Here is an 18,993-nt window from a genome sequence, read left to right on the forward strand (position 1 = left end):
GATTTGTTTGGTTGCCTGAGTCAGTCCCTGGCCCCAGGTGGCATGGTGGAAGTGAATACTGCAGAGTGGCCTCATCCTCCTGGTTGGAACCCTGTTGATGGCAGCCTTAATTAAATACTGTATGAGAAAAATTGAATGGATTTGTTGCCAACCTCTGCTGGCAAGGTTATAATTAGAGTGGTTGAGAGTAGTATACTCATGAAAGCATTTGCTGGATGCAAAAACAGTCAAGAAATGAGGTGTGGATATTTTGGGGAGACAAATTTCCATGTGTCTCTTGCCATTCTGTACATTTTGCAGACAAAGCCCAAATAGCCCTTTGCTGAGGATGTGCTTTTTAAGGATGTCTGTATTGAAAACAACCTTGGAAAATGGTGTCTCACTCAGGATTAAGGGAGAATAGTCATTTACTGTCCAATATAATAAACATGATGTCTCCCTCTAGTAAGTACAAGGGTAGGTTTGCTTGTAGTCCATTTAAAAAGAATTGCCTTTCCTAAGCTTCAGATTCCACCATTGCCACACAAACCCATTGCTGACCACCATTCATCAGTGTTCCTCTATGTTGCCCCATCAGTCTGGGGACACAAACATGAAGCTCATGATGCTTGCTGTGCTGTGAGTCATATGTCCTTTGTTTCTGACCCAGAAATCTTGTGTCTCCTCTCTACACCAATGAAACGGTGGCATTAGCTGGTTAGCTTATACGTTAAAGAACATTATATGAAATAGCAAAAGCCTGGAAAGAACCCAAATGTCCATCAGCACTATACTTAATAAATGATGCAAAGGAATAAAGCAATGAAATGAAGCTACTGTCTCATACAAGAGCATTGATGAATTTCCCAATTATGAGTAAAAATAAAACAATATAATGTGTACTATGTATAATTCCAGTTTATACATAATTCAAAAGCAGGTAAATATAATATATGGTATTAGAATTTAGGATAATGATTACCTTTAGGGAAGACAGAGGAGTGGAGGAGTCAATGGTTAGGTAGAGACAAGAAGGACCTCCTAGATGCTGATAAGATTCTAGCCCTTGATGTGGATGGTGGTTATACAAATATGTTTACCTTGTGATAATCCACTGATCTGCATACTCATGACTTGTTTGAGATTCTACTTGTGTATTATACTTAAGTGAACAAATTAAATACATACTACATATACATACCTGCATGCCAGCCCAAAGTCTAGCTCTTTTCTCCTTCCATTTCAAACAATAAACACTTTATAAAAAGAAATGACTGATGTTGCCAGACTTATTTCTGGCAGAATCCCAAAACCAGAGTACTATAATGTTTAGAATAATGATTAAAATCACTAATATGCGTTACTAATATCTTGAAAATAACCAAGATTTAGTATTTACTATATATTAGAACTATACCAACTCTTTTTTGCTTGGACTATCTCAACTGATCCCCCTGTAGACTGTTTTATTCCATACCCCTTGAGCTCATCCATGATGCTATACCGACTTCTACTAAAACCTTTCAGATGTGGATATCTGTGACCCACTGAAACATTGGTGAAGCCAATGCACAGTATTACCCCAAAGCTAAAATAAACTGAGCACTGAGAAGCAATTGCTAAGCAAAGGGGTGTTAGTAATAACATTTTCTTTTTTACAGGAGTGAAGAGACTGCATCTAGTCAGAGCAGGTCATTAAGCTCAAGCAAAAGTTCACTGAAGCAAAAGCATCTATTGTTTATCTCACAAAATAACTGGAGGGTTCTCCAGAAAGAGTGGAGCAAAAGGTAAATTACCTAGTGGAAATGTCAGCAGGAAGGGACTGCACACTAGGATCTTTTTCATGTACAATTGACAACAGCTAAAAATAAATCGAACATGGCAAGGGCTCCCTATGTTTCTCTAGCCCCAGGATGCTACTTTCATTTTAATAAATGATTGAACAAAGTGTTTAACTTCTTTCTGTTTTCAGGTTGATATTCAAAGGCATAGGAAATGCATTATTGAATATTTTGCTGTGCCCTAGCTTTGGGTAAAGGGCTGTTCTTAATAACTAGTACTAAGAAACTGTGTGGATTCCCATTAATAGTAAGGAAATTAGAGTTGTTTTCTCATGAGAACTGAAGGCATGTCCTCTGCCATCCATGTTCCTTTCACTTCTCAGTGGAGACATAAAGTTAAAACTTCTGGCCAAGGGAAAGGCACACCATCTGTGACCGCAAAATAAAACGAAATTAAAGGCATCTATGAGAAGAGATTTTGTGATGATACTAAGTGGAAAATCAGATTTGGGATTTGTTCACACCAAAGCCTACACAGTAGATTCTATGCTTGTGAGTGGTTCTCAGAGATGTGAGTATATAATGACTATGTATTTGGATCCTTGGAGGGCAACAGTGGCTAAGAACAGTGGGCCTCAGAAGAGAAGTTACAAAGGAAACAGGAAAGGTATAAAAGTAAGAACTAGGATACAGAAATTAGGGGACAAAAGCTTTTAAAAGTAATAGAATGTGGAAAGAATGTTAACTTGAATTAGGAACTATGGGCTCTTATCCCAGCTGTTAGCTGTATGTCTGGACCAACAACTTTGTTTTCCTGAGCTCCATTTTATATGAGTAAAATGGAAGCATTAGATTATATCATTTCTTTGACTTCTTCCAAGTCTTCTGTATATGATATTCCATGATCCTAAAGATGGGAGTGGTCATCAGCATTCAATGTGCACTAAAGGAGCAAGGAAGAATGTAGCATACTTAATTTAATTAGAAAGAAAACCCTTGTGATCTTTCTAAAATCTATGGTTGCCAGGGTGTCTGGATGGCTCACTTGGCTAAGCTCTGATTTGGGATCAGGTCATGATCTCACAGTTCGTGGGTTCAGCCCCTGCATTGGGCTCTGTACTGATAGCTCAGAGCCTGGATCCCACTTCAGATTCTGTGTCTCCCTCTCTCTCTGCCCCTTCCCCACTTGTGCTCCCTGTTTTTCTCTCTCTCTCTCTCTCTCAAAAATAAATAAATAAACTTACAAAAAAAACTATGTGGTTGTCAATGTTAAAGTGGAATGAGTAGTAAGCCATCATATCCTAATTATAAGCAATTGGGATAATCTAATCTAAAGAATACTATAGAGAGGGCAAGGTGAGATTACTCTGGCTACGTCAGAAAGCCAATCCAGGAGGTCAAGGATAAATATGACCACAATCTAAAGAAGATGTGGATAAAGGAGGCCAAAGAGGTAGAAGTCTGAGATGGAAGGAAATGAGGTAGGAGACAAAGATAAGCACTGGGGAGAGATTAGCATAAATGAGATTGCACGCTTGCACAGATAGAGTTGCAGGATGGACAGCTATAACCTGATGCAAACTACTGGCTTAAATAGCAGATCTCCAAAGCATGCTCTATCCAACTTTTGAAAAAGAGATTTCCTTATACACAGAGCTTGCCACATGGACAGGACTTCAGAAATATTGGATCATTTATCCTCATTACTCAAGCTCCAGTGGGTCTAAGAATCTATCCTATGGGTATAGCCAGGCTTAAGATCATATTTTGGAAAATCTCATGGTAGGTTCAGTTATGTCCTATCAACTATTTTAAAAGGTAGAAGAAAAGCTAACAAAATTTAGAGCATCAACTTTTTGGAAAAATGCTAATTATTTTAAAGTTTTGCAACAAAGTAGTGACCTTTAGTCATCTGGAAAATCAAATTGTGCAGAACACATCATTATGGAGAAGTAAGATACTACACAAAGCACATATTTCATGGCACCCAACGATGGTTTCCCTACAATATCACAAGGAGCTGACAAATTTACCTGGCTTTCTTCACCCATAAATGAATATGTTGCTGAGAGCTTACCTGGTGCCTATTTGTGTGTTTCCTAATTGGTATGCAACTCTTTCTCTGCCTCCCGTGATAGTTATTCACAGGCTGTTGCGTACTGATTTTCATATGCTTTCTTCCTGCCTCGGACCAATGAAGCAATAAATAAGGAGGGAAAAAAAAGATAGGTCTCTCTAAACAGCACCGGAGCAGTAGTGCAGGAAATAGAAAGCAACTCCCCGAAGAAGCAAATGCATTCATAGCAAATTCCAACAGCAAACGAGTAGTGTCATCCAGCTAATTATATGTAATTGTCCCCTATATCGAAACAATAAATAATGTGGGAGGCCAGTGCTGCTTGTTGGAGATTACAACTCTATATAAATAGAAGGAAAATAAATGAGGAAAAACTGAAAATAGGTGGTGGGCACTAAAATCAGGGTCACAAGCATTTTATAGCACTGCCCACTGGCATAAGTTTTTCTATATACATCCATTGAATACTGCATGTAGGCATACCAAAGTTGGAATGGAAATTGTAGTTTTCCAAATTCTAGGATAACTCTGAGCATTCCACCCAGTATGATTAAGCAGCCAAAACCATTGTTAATAGTTTGGTCTTATTACCATGGCCACTTGACCAGGAATAACAAAATGTCAGAATTTCTTGAAAAGACGAGCATGTCTTAAAACGTGCCATAGAAAATGAGTACATGTGGTCACTGTCATTGGATTGGTGCGACCAGGGCATCCCTTGGTAGCCATTCCCCTGTAATACAGACACTCTTACACGTCGAAGGAATCTTTGTGATTTAGGACAAAAATTCCAAATGTCAGCAACAAAGCTACTAGTTCAATGGTATGGCATCCAATACTGATTATAAAGCCCCCGACTACTTCCTATAATTCACTCTCAGCTGCACAAGATCATGTCTCTCTGCATAGAAAAAACAGCGCTTAGCCTATCCCGCAATTTCAATTTATGCATGGACATGTCTTTCTCTATTCATATTACAACTAGCCTATCTTTCTTTTGTTTAAGGCAAAAGCCCAAGTTCTTTCTACTCTTCTCTAATCCCAACAGACCAAGGCCAACATTAAAACCACATATTTATAGAGACATGGCCCACCATCAATAATTGTCTTTATTCAAGTCAGAGAGCAGATAGGACCAAGATCCAAATTTGGCATTGCAGGGTCCCAGAAGGCTAGGCCCTCTACCATAATTGTATTTTCATGACTGTCTTTGATAATTTAAATTAGACATATTTTAGACGTATTTGTTCATCCATATGTACATCCATTCATTTTTTTTTTTAACTTTCCCTTCCATTCAAAGAATATGTGTTGAGTACCTAATACACACTAGGCTCACGACAGGCCCCAGAGATACATAGATGAATAAAACATAACATCTCCCCTTAAGGAGCTCTTAGATGGGAGAAAATGAACTGAAATGCATTTTCCCCCTTATTAGCAATTCAGACCAGTTCATACATCATAACTTAGAAGTTGGAGGCGGAGAGAGAAGAAGCAATCAAAAGATACATAAACCAAATGCAGTGCATTAGGTCAGCTTGTAGTTTTATTGATAAAATAAGACAGCAAAAGAAAATACAGCAGTGTATGATAAAATGCTCAATTAAGTAAAATCAATGTGCAAGTGCATAGTATAGACTTATATTTTTCTGTTAAACAAAAATCTTTTATCTGATTTCCGGTCCACCTGAAAGAGCTGTGGACAGTGGGAGAGGGGAAGAGATTGCAAGAGTAGCTTCAATGACAGTCGTAAGCTCTAAGATGGAAGCTTATGTCATCTGGTCTTCTAAGCCTTCTGCTTGACGACTTTAGACCATGTTGACGAGGTATTGATATTTCATGTTATATCAGGCAGACAAGCCTCCTGAAAGCTTGCCTAAGTGAGATCATCTCACCAAATCACATCAATATTTTGTAGGCCAATACTCCAAAGAGATGAGTTCAAAATCCGGCGAGAACCTTCTCTTCCACTTTAATTTTCTCTTGTGCTATCAAATCAATCCCAGACAGCATGCCTTCTTCATTCCCAGATATAATTCATTCTTGGACTTGGCCTCATAATGTCTTGTTTCTTCCCACAATTCTTATGTAGGAAGTATGCATTCAAAGGGAATTGTGTTTGCTTGCCTGCTTTGTGGGGTTGGAAAATCTGTTGAGAAGAAGGTAAAGTCTATCAGTGTGTTTTCTTTTAATTAAGTAGAAGTTTAAAAAATTGTATAAGTTACTGTATCCTTGACAAATGTTGGATGAGTGCCAACTATGAAAAAAATGTGCAAGGCATTGAGGACAATGGATAGGAAGAGAAGAATAAAAGTCAAACATGAGTGACAACAGTGAAATCTATTAATTCTATGAGTAGTTATAAATCTATTGTCAGAAACTCCTGATGGGCCCCTTTTCAAAAATTATATCCTCTCATATGAAAGAGGCTAACACATGACAGTTTATCATTAAAGATTATTCCTTTTAACAAATATTCAGTCATCTAATATAACACAAATGAGGACCTACATTGTGAAGTGACTGACTTGGAAGCCAATAGTCTTTGCTTCAGTACCATTTTTACCTACACCAAACCCTATTCTTGAGAGTTCACATTATAGTAAAAGCCAAATGAATAAAGAATCCAGAATTAGGAGGAGTGGCAGGATAGGCAAAATAAACATAACAACAACAATGGGTGGGAAAAAAAAAAAAAGTACCCAGTCAATATATACAAAGATCCCAAATACTTACATGTAAGGAACACACAATGGCATAGGTAGTGGAAGTTTCTTTAGGAAGTATTTCTATAGAAGATGCATTTAGAGTTTATTTTAAAAGCCTGGGGAAACACAAAATGGTAGAAGGCAATGCACGGGCTATGCCCTGTGGTGTTTTCCTTTGACAAAGGAGTACCTTTAAAAATAGCCTGATGGACCACAAGCCCCAGGGACTAGCTGTTCATAGCTAATCATCCAAAGACTTGAAGACCCCAAGCTGTGCAAAGTCAATTCAACTTTGCCTAATACAGCCTGAAGCTACTTTAGTTAAACCTCAGTCATGTTGTTTCTAATGAAAGGGGCAAAACAGAATAAAAATTGCAAACCCAATTCAATATAAGTGAATAAAATTGTAAGAAGTAAAGTCACACAGCGGCCAATAATCAAGAATACTAACACTATTGTTTCTCTAGAAGCCCAAATTCTAAAAGATTATTTTATATTTGATTCAAAAATAAAACTCATCTGACTGGGACTCAAGCTTACAGCTTAATCAAATTGATGTCACTCTACTCACAAAGAAAACATGACATAGGAAACAAATTAAATGTCTATTAAAGCATATTTTAGGGGCACCTGGGTTGACTCAGTCGGTTGAGTGCCTGACTTTGGCTCAGGTCTTTGTTTCACGGTTCGTACTGTGATGACAGCTCGGAGCCTGGAACCTACTTCTGCCCCTCACCAACTCACACTGTCTCTCTCTCTCTCTCTCAAAAATAAATTAAAAAAATATGAAAAATTTTTAAAAACCCACATTTTCAAATAATTTGTTTTCCTAGAAAGACATAGAAAAAAATGCCTGCAGTATTGCAGGAAGTGAATAATAAGGAAGTAGAAACACCGACTTTTCCTCAGCAAGGCTAATTTGGCTACTGACTGTAGTGAATGCCTATCTTGACCATAACCTGACACCAATACTGAGGCCTCCCTGATGGTACCATTCCTCATCTGTGCTAAACCGACCCCCTAGCAACAAACTGAATGCTGGATCCTTTCATCATGGAGGCAGCAACAACTTCTCTTCTTTACTGGAATAGACATGTATTCCAGGTATGCGTTGCGTTCCTTGCCCACAATTCTTCTGCCAACCTGTATAGGCTTGTAGAACATATCACTCATCATCATGAAACCTCCTACAATAATTACTTTTGACAAAGGAACTCCAATCAATAAAGAAGCATACCAATGGACTCACACCCACAGAATTTACTCGCATTACCATGAATGTACCTCATCACCCAGAAACAGCCAACCTGACACTTTGGTCTTTGTCCCTATTCCTGGCACAGAGCTCTTCGAATCCTGGGAATTTCTGAAGTGATAAAAGCTATAAAGATGTCTGGATAAGCACTAAAAACCCCTTTCAGCCACACCTGAGTTTATGTAAATGAGGTGACTTTGGGAAACATTTAAAGATGGGGCTAGTTGCCAGGGGAACCAATCAGGTGATTAGAAGGTTGGAATTTTCAGTCCCACCCCCTTGACCTCCAGGAACAGGAGAGGTGATGGAGGTTGTATCATTCGCAAATGGCCAAATGGTTTAATGGGTCATGTCTCTGTAATGAGGCCTCCTCAAAAACCCAAAAGACAGGATTTGGAGAGCTTCCGGGTGGTTGTGTGGCAGGATTTTTTACCTCCATATCTGGGCTTCGTTGTCTCACCTCTTTGAAGAATGAAGAGGAGGACAGAAGAAAATGAGCAGCAGGCAAAAGTTTATTAGAGTATGAGATCAGAAAGGAAGAATAGTATGAAAGTTCTCTTTACAGAGGGAGGGGACATTCGAAAGTGAAGGCCCTCGACTGTAGGCAAGGGTCCTTGTTTTATTAGGTTCTGGTTGCCACCCTTTCCCTTCCCCCTCATTCCTTCTCAGGTTCTACCCTTATTGGCTTGATAACTGTAGGTGCTGGGTTGCCCATTCCTGATTGGTTCATTTCTAATGTATGGGGACTGGTCTATGGCCATATCATTCCTTGTGGGTCCTACATTTTATGACCATAAAATGGTCTATTCGTTTCAGTCAGATCTTTTGTCAAATTCCTGAGGGGAACCTCAGGGGGAATAGGTGGTGACTATTACATTCTTAAGAGGAACCCCCGGAGGGGGGTTACAGTGATCAGACACTCCTCGCATCGTTCCAAAATGTGTTTTTCCCCCACCCAGGGACCACAGGTCCTAATCTTTCCCTCTCTACCTACTGAATCCTATCTTTTCTTAACATAGTTGGGCATGTAGAAATGCAGTGAGAGAGGCACAGTCAGAGAGGACACAGAAGCTCCTTGCCCCTTCCCATATCCATCTTTGTCCTTGGCGTCTCTACCATCTGGCTGTTCCTAAATTATATCTTTTTTTAAAAATCATTAATAACCAGTAATCCAGTAAATAAAGTGTTTCTCTGAGTTCTGTGGGCCACTCTATCAAGTTAATTCAAACTCAACAACTTGGACTTGAAATTTGTGTCTGAAGTTGGGGAGTGGGCATCTTGTAGAACTTTCTTGAAAACAAAAAAAAAAAAAAAGGAAATTATAGCCTCATGATTAGCTATGGAAATGATACAAATATTAAGATTATACTAAATTTATACATATACTCACTGTATTTGTCACAGTCATTGTGGAGGATGCCTCTTATCAATTAACATAAATAATATACTAATTTTCACTTTTTTATCTTTTTTGTTTATCACTGCATATACAATTAGCTGGTTGGCGACAGTTATCTACATAATTTAAAATTCAGATTAACGAACATTTGAGTAATTTTGTAACTGAATTAAAAGAGATAGGAGGGGCGCCTGGGTGGTTCAGTCGGTTGAGCATCCAACTCTTGATTTAAGCTCAGGTCGTGATCTCACGGTTCATGGGTTCAAGCCCCACATCAGGCTCTGTACTGACAGCACTGAGCCTGCTTGGGATTCTCTCTCTTTTCCTCTCTCTTTGCCTCTCCCCCACTTGCCTCTCCCCCAAGTGAAGGGCACTTGGGTGGCTCAGTCAGTTAAGCGTCTGACTTCGGCTCAGGTCATGATCTCGCAGTTCGTGGGTTCGAGCCCTGTGTCAGGCTCTGTGCTGATAGCTCAGAGCCTGGAGCCTGCTTCAAACTCTGTGCCTCCCTCTCTCTCTTCCCTTCCTCTGCTCGCGCTCTGTCTCCATCTCTCAAAAATGTATAAACATTAAAAAATAAATAAAAATAAAAAGGTAGAGAAACATACCTCGCTCTGTGCTTTTATTTCTGCCTCATCAAGAGAGAAGGAAAGAGCATCTTCATTTGTCCAAAGAGAATTGCAGCTTATCAGGCAGAAGAAAATAAAATAATTTTTATTTTGTCATGAGAAGAGTCAAGTATTTGTAAGAGGATATGGAGGTTTGTTGAACAGCCAAAGGAGTAGATGATGCTGGTTTACTTACCTATCACTTTCTTTCATGTCCAAATTCACCTTTCTTGACTCTTCGTTTGTAAATCTGAGACTAGATTTCCTTAAAGTGTGTATGCCAGACGTCCTTACTAACTGGATGACTTACATTCTGCCAATAGAAACCATTAGAGGGAAAATTAAAGAGAAGAAAGAGGAAAAAATGGGATTCTTTCCCTTCATTTAGTTGTTTGTTTACTGTTTCTACCATTGATGCGCCCTCAGTGGCTGTTGACTCTAACTAACCACCAGTTTCTTTCGGTGCTGCCATAAACAGCTTCACTGTGTCTCTCGGTCATTACCAGAGAAAGCCAGAGAGTGCTCCCCCTGCCCCTCAAAACGTGATCCCATGCTTTGTAGCTCCCGGAATGTCATTTGGAGAGAAGCAGCACTCCCTGCCTAGAGGTCTGAGCGCTATTCCAAGAAATTCTGGTCTAAGTACATACATAGGTCAGAGTAACCACCCTCCGCTGCCTGCAGCGTGTACCTAGTTGAGACAATGGGCTGTTCAAGGAAGTTAACTTAAATCACTCTTGAGATGTATCATTGACTTGCCATTGCAAAAGTATCCATTCTCTCATCCCTTGTACTCCTAGCATTTGCTTATATCGCCAGGTTGTGGGTGCGGGGCCAAAGGGGAAGGAACTAGTTTGGGGCCAATTCCATTGCACACATGATCCAGGTAGCCTCATGTTAGGATATAGGCTTATCTTGCACCAACTATTTTTGTTCTTGACGATTAGAGTCTTTGCTAAAATTCTAACACTGCGGGAAAAGTTGCACCTAACATCTTATCACATATATTGCCCTTGAGGGAAGAATGGCTATGTATGATAGGCAGCTTCTATTTGAGCTCAGTAGAGGTGAAGGGTTTTTTAAGAATGGAAACCAACGACATATGGTGCAGGCTTCCTCGTGAGGTGATGAGTCTCCTCTAAACTTGTGATGTTTAAGTAGAGACAAGATGACCATTTATTTGAATGTCATTAGAAGCTCATTGAATGAGCTGACTCTCCGTGTCTACCTTTTATGATGTTTGGAGTTAGATGGCACTTTCAAGCGCCTAGAACCAACAGTGTTTGATTTGATTTGATTTTTACTGATTTGGAAACAAAAGCCTTGTGAAGTCAAATACCCACTAAGGTGTACCGTTCATCCACTCACTCACTCAACGAATCTCCTTTGAGGGACACGAACGTGTACTAGGCACTATGCAAGGCACTGAGAAAATGAACAAGAAAGATACTGTCCCTGTGATCACAGAGCTGATGGTGGCAGAATGTGGAAAACAACCAAACCTCCCTTGGGTATTTCTACTCCACAACACTATCTTGTCCTACTTAAAGTTCCTCATTTGAAATGGATCATAAACCAATATAATTTTTTCATAGATAATTTAAAATGACAAATCACTGGCAATTTAATGTAAATCAAGTTAGTATCAGTAATTAATTCACACATGTCACGTTTTATACACTAGAATGTAATTCACTTATTACACATTGTCACATTTCAAAGAGCTGCCTTGCCTGCACATGCATTTTTTTTTTTTTTTTTCTGAGCTGCCTCCCGTCTCTACGCAAGTGTTCTTTTTCCAGTCCTGGGGAAAACAGAAGGTACGGCAACATAAATTTAGCCTGAACTGCTCAGGACGCAGCATGCCTCAACCCTATGCACTTTCTATTTGCAAAGTATTCAAATTCCTTTCCGAGGAAAGTCAGCGAGGAAGGAAGGACTGCCTGCAGAATTAAGAGCGAGAGTGTGGGCAGTGCATTTTTCTTTCAGTTGGCTAACTGAAAATCAATTTCCTATTTTAAAGGCAGACCCATCAAAGGCAAGTGTCCAATTTTAAGCTAAGCTCTACAATATGCTTTTCAATAAAATGTCTTTCTGCCTCTTTCCCTTTCTCATTTCAATGTCCTGTTACATATTTCCAAAAGCTCAGCTTTCAGACTTGGTGTGTGCTGTGATTGTGTGGAATGAAAAGCTCTGAAAGGCCACAAAGAAAAATATCACTTGCCTCAATCTCTGAGAAGAGGGTCCTTTGAATTAAGACTGATTCCACCTGCGCAGCCCGAGTGAGCCTGAATTGATAATGCCCGCGTGTTGTGGGTTTTCTCGCTTTATTTCCCCTTGCGTTCTTTTTCAATTCAGGATGTATTGTGGACCATTATCCGATTTTCATAGCAGCATGAGTGATTACTAAAATGCTGTGAAAGGGAAACTAAATCCTTAAAAAGAGGTATTCATCGAAGGCTGCTAGGAATCACACGCCAATATGCTTTTGCTGATCATTGGGATTCACAGCTAAATGTTGGAAACATCCAAAGGAAGTTAACTTTACCTCACGAATCTTTCTTTTTCTGTTTTTCTTTTGCTTTCCTTAAACGCTTGGAACCCTTGAGACTGAGGGTTTTCCATTTATTTTTATGTTGTTACTGTTATTGTCCTTTACGTAGATCCGTAACGCAGTCAAGCAAGAGGACGTGACAATGATGGGTAACTTTTCTGCTCAGATAACTGCTCTTGCTCCAAAGCCCATATCTAGACCTTAACTCTGCAAAGTCCATTGCCCTTTGCTCGGAGGAAATGGAAAAGGAGGTTTGGAGCAAACTAGGGCTGCAATAGCCTGACAGTTGTTAAGTATACCATTAAAAAAAAAAAAAAAAAAAAAGGAAAGCGGCTAGAAAGAGTCAATTCTGGACATAGGAATGCTGCCTGTTTAGAGGTCAAATGGACTGTAATTACTGATGCTTTCGCAGAATTAGCACCACGGGTCTCGGAAACTATCCACAAAGGCAACTCATGCTCACTGAATGCCTACGATTTGCCAGATACAGGTAGAGGCTGTGGGCATAGAAAAGTGAATCAGATACACTTCTTCCCCTGTTCACAACCATGATATATCACAAAGCAGTAGGTACAAAATATTATAGGACGATATGGATATTCAAGTATTATGTGAGGCAACCCAAATGCCCCTCGGCCTTTAAGTAGACCAACAAAATGGGGACTATCCACCCAGTGGGATAATATTCAATAATAAAAAGGAACAAAGTACTGATATGTACTACCACATGGATGAACCCTAAAAACATTGCGGCAGGTGAAAGAAGCCAGGCACAAAAGACCATGTACTCTATGATTGCCTGTATGAAATGTCCAGAAAAGGCAAACCCATGAGGACTGAAAGTAGATTAATGGTTGTGCGAAGCTGAGGCCGGGAATTAGGATTATGTGACCACGGCCATGAAGGATCCTGTTAGGGTGGCAAGTAAAACCGGTTTATAGTGAGAGCTGCACAATTTGGTAAATTTACTAAAAGTCTGTGATCGTACGCTTAAATGCTTAATTCTATGGTATATGCATCGCAAGTCCGTAAAGCTTTTGTAAAATAAATTCCGCACGACGTAAGAGGAAGATGAAGAAGCCAAATGAAGGAAGAGCTTTGGAGAGGAGGCCTTCATTATGTTCCTACTGCTGCTATGACAAATTACCACATATCTGGTAGCTTAAAACAACACAAATTTCTTCTTTTACAGTTCCGGTGCTCAGAAGTCTGAAGTCCATTTCACCAGCTAAAGTCAAGATGTTGGCAGGGTTGATTCCTTCCGGAGACTCTGAAGGGAGACTCTGATCCCTTGCCTTTCAGCTTCTAGAGGCTGCCTATATTCTTTGGTGGATCGTCCCTTTCTCACTCTTCAGATCACATGACTCCAATGTCTGTTTCCCTCATGATACCCCTACGATTCCCCTGCATCTCTCTTCGCCGAATCATTTCAATTACAACAGGCCCGCTTGAATAATTTATCCATCTCAAGACTCTTAGTTTAAGAATCGAAGTATGATCCTAATTCAATCACTTCTATCCAATTCCTTTTGCCGTATAAGGAGACATTTCTGGAGATGAAGTTCTGGAGATTAAGATGTAAACCTACTTGGGGAGACATATTCAGCCTCATGTAAGGTGTATTTTTTGCGGAAGAGATGAATTTTGAGTTGGATCTTGGAGAACAGATGCTTTTTCAGGTTAAAAAGAGGAAGTTCATTCCAAGTACAAGAAATGTTGTCAAGGAAGGAATAGAAGGAGAAACCTGCATATAGTCTGTGGAGTCAGAAGGCGGCAGTTTGATTTGATTGAGGAAAAACAGATAACATTGCTAACTGGTCTCATTTTTTATTTACGGCTGGATTTTTCTCCTGCGGGTCCACTTTGCTGTTCTTTATCCCCATCGGTTCCAATCTTAACTGGTTTGTTATGATTGGGATTCAAATACGCTACAATAGTCTTCGATCTTGAAATATTCTTCCCTATCTATCCATCATCCTTCAGCTACTGTCCCAGTGTTTTGCCTCCTTATTATTGTCACAAAATTTCTTTTTCCCCTTCCTTTCTTACCAATCTCTCTGAAAGACACAGCAGTTTGGATTTTGTCTTCACTGTAACTGCTCTGCAAGGTCAACAATAACTTCCCTGTTGCCAAATCTAGTGGCCAATTCTCATTCCCATCTTCTATGACCCGTCAGCTGCAAAGTACTTATCTGACCATCCTGCTTCTAAGGAATATGTCTTCTCTTGACTTCCAGGACATCGCTGTCCCCTGATAGTCTTCTACATCACCACATCCTTCTCTTCTTTCTTATCTCCAAATATACATATTTCCAAGAGTTCAGTTAGTTAATCTTTGTCTTTTCTCTCTCTCTAATCATTGTCTAGATAATCTCATCCATCTCATGTTCTTAAACACCATATTTATTATGATGACTGGGTTTATAATCTTAGGACTCTCATTTTTTTTTGTCCTTATGATTCCCATTTTTCTATCTATAGCCTGAACCTCTTCCCTAAAAACCGAACTTGTAAATTCAACAACCTGTCCTACTTACTTGGATATTTAATGGGCACATTAAATGTATTTCAGCCAGAATTCTTGATTCCTCCTCCTGTTCCAAACTGGTCCCTCTATCAATCTTTTCCTTCTTAATAAATGTTGCCACCATCTACTGAATTTCTTAGACAAAATTCTGGCGTTGTATTTAATTCCTCTACTTCTCTTACACTTCACAGCCAATCCATCAGCAAATCCTTCAGGTGATACCTTCAAAATATGCATAAAGCTTGGTGAGTTATTAATGCCTTCACTTCTATAACCCTTGCTCAAGCAACAACTTATTATCTATTTCCTCAATATTGATAGCCTTGTACCTGATCTACATGGTTCCAATCGTGATCTCCATTTTCTTTTTCTTTTTTTTTAAATTTTTTAAATGTTTTTATTTATTTTTGAAGGAGATAGAGACAGAGCGCGAGAGGGGGAGGAGCAGAGAGAAAGGGAGACACAAAATCGGAAGAAGGCTCCAGGCTCCGAGCTGTCAGTACAGAGCCTGATGTGGGGCTTGAACTCACGAACTGCAAGATCATGACCTGAGCCTGACGCGGGGCTCCAAATCAGGAACTGTGAGATCATGACCTGAGCAGAAGTCGGACGCTCAACCGACTAAGCCACCCAGGTGCCCCACCCATTTTATGTTTCAAAACACAACCAGAATGATCCCGAAATAAGTCACATCGTGCTGTATTATTGCTGAAACTCCTTCCTGTGCAGTCTCCTCAATGGTCCTCAACAACTTCACACACTGGCCTTCAAACCTCTGCATGGTTCCTTCCCACTTTGCATCAGTGTTTGGTCTGTGTGACCAATAGAATATAGTTGATGGTATGCCACTTCTAGAATAAGGTTATAGAAGACTATGGCTTCTGTCTTTTTCTCTCTCTTCCTTTCTCTCTGTCTCTCTCTTTCTCTTACCTTTCCTTCTTTTTTGCCCTCACACTACTCACCTGGGGGAAGCCATTTCATGAGAAGTCCTATGGAGAGGCCCACATGTCAAGGAACCAAAGCTTTCTGTTAATAGTTATATAAGTGAGCTCAGAAATGGATCCTCCAAATCCAGTTAAGTCTCAGATGACCGACACCTTGGCTGACACCTTGATTGCTGCCCCGTGATAAACCCCGAGCCAAAACTACCTCACTAGGTGCCCTCTTTCCTGACTCACAGAAACTGACATTTTTTTTTAAGTTTGTTGTTTGAAGCTTTTTAAGCTGCTACATTCTCAATGATATATTATGCATTAGGAGATAACTAATTTCTATAGTAAATTGAAAAATAATACCTTTATATTGTCTATTTAGAAAATAAAATTAAAGATGAGGTGTACGTGTCATCTGGTGTTTACTCTCTGATGGCTTTTTAATTTTGGAGAATTAGGAGTCACTTTTGAATTAATGGCTGCAATGAACATTGAGGAGACTTTTCTCAAGACTATTTAAAAAGTAGTCACGGGAGAATTGTCTACTCATTTAGCTTAATGGCTGGATTCTGATACACAAAGTATATGGTTGAGAAGGGTAAGGGCAAATAGAAAAATGTGAGAGGTCACTTTGTAATTAGCAGCCAGGCAAGAAGAAAGACATTCTATGGCCATTCACTTCCTTATTTATTCTTCCCTCCCATTAACAAAAGTGCATGGTGCAGCTTTTCAGGGACAGACCCTGAGGGTCTAATAGTTAACAAAGCACACTCCATACCCTCAAGGTAGAGTGATATAGAAAGCCAGGCAATTTTAAAACAAAATAAACACATGCAACAATGAATTACCCAATAAAAAGATCCATTTTCATAAAGTCATAACAATATAGGCACCTGATTTTTTTCTCATTGTGTAGTTGATGCTTCATCATAAGCAACTCATAGTCATCCTGGGAAATATCAACCCTGTTAGATTTGCAAACGCCTAGCTTATGATTCAGTATCATTTTCATTTTGTGAATTACACATGATAGCTGTGGGTAGATGTAGACTTTGTAGTGCCTGAGGCTTTTACGATTCAAATCCAGCAATAAATACATGATAAGAATGAGCGCAAGCTGCATGGGACCACGTAGGAGACATGTGTCATCATTCTTAACAGGCCACCATTACAAGGTGAACAAAAATTGTGCGGTTCTAAGAAGCAGGGAGGAAGCTAGTGAGGAAGGGCATGCTAGGAAGTGCAGCACCAGCGAGCAAGAAACATAGAAGTGGGAAGCTTATAATATCTGGCAGTAATAAACCAGTAATATTGACAAGGGAGTCTTGAGAATGCACCAGGGCCAGATAAATGAGCAAAGATGGAAGGCACGCTTTGAGGAATTTGCATTTTATCCTCGGGCTAATGAGGAACCTTCTCAGTAAGAGCAACATGATTAGGTTTGTGTTTGGGGGGAATGACACCTGCTAAACTGTTGGAGGAAAGTATTTAGGGGACAGAAGGTGATGGAGAACTGTTATGTTGCAGTGATCTGGGGGGCTACATATGATGGTTATCCTGTCGAGAGTAGTAACACTGAGGATGGTGAAACATGGATAGATTCAATGGATATTAAGCAGCTCTAAATGAGAGGAGTTGATGATTTAATAGAGCAAGATGGGAAGGGTGGGACCGGAGTCATGAATGGTATCTATGTTTCTCGCTCACGTAATCTGGAAGATGTTTGCACTCTCCCCTGGGATAGAAAACACAGAAGGCATGGCATTGCATTATTATATAGACTGTCTATGTTACCAATGCGAATTATGTGACGGCTATCATCACGGCAGTGCTTTTCAAAGTGTGATGTCCAGATTAATAGAACTGCCATAGTAATCTATACTGGGAAGAGGGCTGAAAAAGAGGGCTGTGTACAATCTTTGACATGATTCTTGATGCTCAAGAACAAATGTTTTTACACGTACACACAAAGTGAAGGGCCACACAAATGCTCCGCTTTGCAAGATAGTGAAAAATCAGTTTCCAAAGTAGTTACACCATATCTTAATCCCTCCATCATTGTGTGATTTCCCATCCTTAATAGGCCATGGTACTTTGGGATATCTTTGCACCCATGTTCAAACACCAGCTTGCCCTGTGGAGCCTGGATGGTGGCCACTATTTCAGGCAGGCTGGGATGACTGTTGGCTTGCACTTGCTTGCTATTTCACCCCAAACTGTGACTCATGCTATGATTGCTGTCCCCTGTTGCTGTGGGATCTGGAGTCCCCAGAAGCTGCCCAGAAGAACCGGTTAACACAACCAATATGCGCAGGGAGTTAATGTTGCAAGGAGCAATCTTTGACCACTGTGAGACAGAACATGGGAAAGGGCCTGCAGAAAAAATTCTTTCTTCTGAACCCCAAGAATTGTTCTAGAATCCACTGCTTTTAGTCAACCCATGGCATTCATTCAGCCTCTGTGGATTCACTCCAATTACCAAATATTATTGTGTGTTTTGTTGCTGTTATTATTACTACTTTATTTTCTTTTATGTGCCTCACTTCTTCCCTGCCCACACTGCCATTTACCCCTCAGGCTTGCTTCTCTGGGATTACATCCATGGATGCCATGAATGCAGCATTAGCACATCAGTTTACCTAGGAAACTCGAGCTAAGCAATGGGTGATTTTATTCTTCTTTAGAGTGTCCTGCCCATTCCCGGGGTTTGCTCTTTTATGTAACTTTCCCAGTCAGCTTGTCCTCAAAACCTATGGTTGGATTGATATTGGAACTGCATGAAATTTATGAAGATTCCAAGGGAGACATGGCAATTACAATCTTGTCAACCGTGTTTACACATGACCATGAAATATCTTCCATTTGTGTAGGTTGCCTTTAAGCTTTTTCTGTTAATTTTCTGCAAAGAAACATCTTTCGTTAGTAGTTTCCTTAGACACTTTAATTGCTTTTGTTATTGTGTGCACTATTTATTCTTCATGGGGTTTCTACATATTTGTTGGTGGTATCTAGAAATATGTTTTAGTTTTGCATATTGACCTAGTATTCAACCACCTTTCCAAACTATGTTTTTATTTCTCATCTTTATAGAACATTTTTCTGTGTGGACAATACTATCATACGTAAACAATGGTGTCGAGATTCATTGCCAAAGCTCATCTGAACATGGTGTTTTC

This window comes from Herpailurus yagouaroundi, unplaced genomic scaffold (assembly GCF_014898765.1).
Source record: "Herpailurus yagouaroundi ecotype Mexico unplaced genomic scaffold, PumYag 141, whole genome shotgun sequence".
Taxonomy (NCBI): domain Eukaryota; kingdom Metazoa; phylum Chordata; class Mammalia; order Carnivora; family Felidae; genus Herpailurus; species Herpailurus yagouaroundi.